The sequence below is a fragment of the Engraulis encrasicolus genome, chromosome 24 (genome assembly GCF_034702125.1).
Source record: "Engraulis encrasicolus isolate BLACKSEA-1 chromosome 24, IST_EnEncr_1.0, whole genome shotgun sequence".
Taxonomy (NCBI): domain Eukaryota; kingdom Metazoa; phylum Chordata; class Actinopteri; order Clupeiformes; family Engraulidae; genus Engraulis; species Engraulis encrasicolus.
This window is the reverse complement of record NC_085880.1, coordinates 30,045,266-30,047,517: the sequence shown is the minus strand read 5'-3', so window position 1 is coordinate 30,047,517 and position 2,252 is coordinate 30,045,266.

The following is a 2,252-nucleotide window of genomic DNA, read 5'->3' as shown; positions in this document are numbered from 1 at the left end:
CAACTTTTTTCAAATTAGAATGATTTGTCAAAAGTTAAGTAGAACATGTCAGAGGATTTACAGTGCCCTCCATAATTATTGGCACCCCTGGTTAAGATGTGTTAAAAGCCTTAAAATAAATTCAGTGTTTATTGCAGAAGAATACTGTCACACTGAAAATTTTAGGAAAATGTAGCCTTCAACTCAAATGAATTGTAGGAAAATAAAAAAAATCCCTGACTAAAAAATAATTATTTTTCATTAAATCACCTGTTCCACAATTATTGGCACCCTTAACAATTCCCAGGAAATAAATATAATTGAAGCATTTCTGTCATTTTTACAGTAGTTTACAAAGTTTACCAGAGTATGTAGGAACATTTAATTAGTAATTCATCACTTCCTGTTTCCCTGGGGTATAAATATGACGTGACACCGAGGCCATTTCTCTTATCCACTCTTAAACATGGGAAAGACAAAGGAACACAGCATACAAGTGAGGCAGATGTGCGTCGACCTTCACAGGTCAGGCAGAGGCTACAAGAAGATTGCCACTCAACTGCAGCTGCCCATATCTACTGTGAGAGGAATAATTAAGAAGTTCAAAACAACTGGAACAGTGGTAAACAAGCCTGGACGAGGACCCAAGTTTATTTTGCCACCACGCACAGTGAGGAGGATGGTAAGAGAAATCAAAATATCTCCAACGCTCACTGTTACAGAATTACAACAAATGGTAGCATCCTGGGGTCACAAAGTCTCCAAATCAACCACCAGGCGCTGTCTACACGCCAACAAGCTGTTTGGGAGGCATGCACGGAGAAAACCTTTCCTCACCCACAATCATAAACGCAAACGTCTGGAGTTCGCCCAGCGGTATTGGGGCTTCAACTGGGACCGTGTGCTTTGGTCAGATGAGACCAAGATTGAGTTTTTTGGCAACAAACACTCTAAGTGGGTCTGGCGTGCCACGAAAGATGCGCATGCTGAAAAGCACCTCATACCCACTGTGAAGTATGGGGGTGGGTCAGTGATGCTGTGGGGCTGTTTCGCTTCCAAAGGCCCTGGGAAGCTTGTTAGGGTGCATGGCATCATGAATGCTTTGAAATACCAGGACATTTTAAATCAAAATCTGTTGCCCTCTGCCAAAAAGCTGAAGATGGGTCGTCACTGGGTCTTTCAGCAAGACAATGACCCTAAACATATGGCCAAATCTACACAGAAATGGTTAACCAGACACAAAATCAAGCTCCTCCCATGGCCATCTCAGTCCCCAGACCTCAACCCCATTGAGAACCTGTGGGGTGAGCTAAAGAGGAGAGTACAGAGGAGAGGACCCAGGTCTCTGGATGATTTAGAGAGATTCTGCAAAGAGGAATGGCTGAAGATCCCTCTTTCTGTCTTTTCCCATCTTGTGAAACATTATAGGAGAAGATTAGGTGCTGTTTTGTTGGCAAAAGGGGGTTGTACAAAATATTAACAACAGGGGTGCTAATAATTGTGACACACATTATTTGATGTCAAATAATTATTTCTTTATGTGGGATTTTTTCCCCACTGAATAAATGCACTTGTATTGAAGGTTGGATTTTTCTCTTTTTTTCCATTAAGGTCCCATATTATTTAGAGAAAAATAATAATAATTGGAAGCTAAAAAACACATCTCAACCAGGGGTGCCAATAATAATGGAGGGCACTGTAGAATGTGTTTCTATACAGCAATATCACATACAATTACATTCAGAAATAATCCCAATGTAATCCAACAATTCCAAATGATGGAATGATATTCAGTAGTTGAAAGTAAATAGCCACTATTACATATTTTATTGCTGTTATGCTATTTGAAATTTTCAGGGGCAATCATACATTAATTTTGTGAAAAAATATTTACCGGTAAAAGCTATTGGACATTGCATGAAACAGACAGAAATCAAAAATGTGCATTTTAGATAACCTGATTGAAATGTTTCCAAAAATGTATTGAAACCTTTTATAATCTTTCATTGTGCAAACCCTTATTTGTGACTGACCCTAACCTCACCATTTGCTGCTACTCCTGAAAAGCCTGACACTGCACCAGGGCTGGTCTGGGACCGAAAAAAGGCCCGGACATTTTTGCACTCTCTAAATTGTGGACCAGTCTCTAAGAAAATAAAAAAAAACAACTGCAGTGGCCCCTGAGGCCTTTTGGCCCACCGGGAAGTGCCCTGTCAAGTCAAGTCAAGTAGGTTTTATTGTCAATTTCTTTACATGCACTGGTCATACAAAGA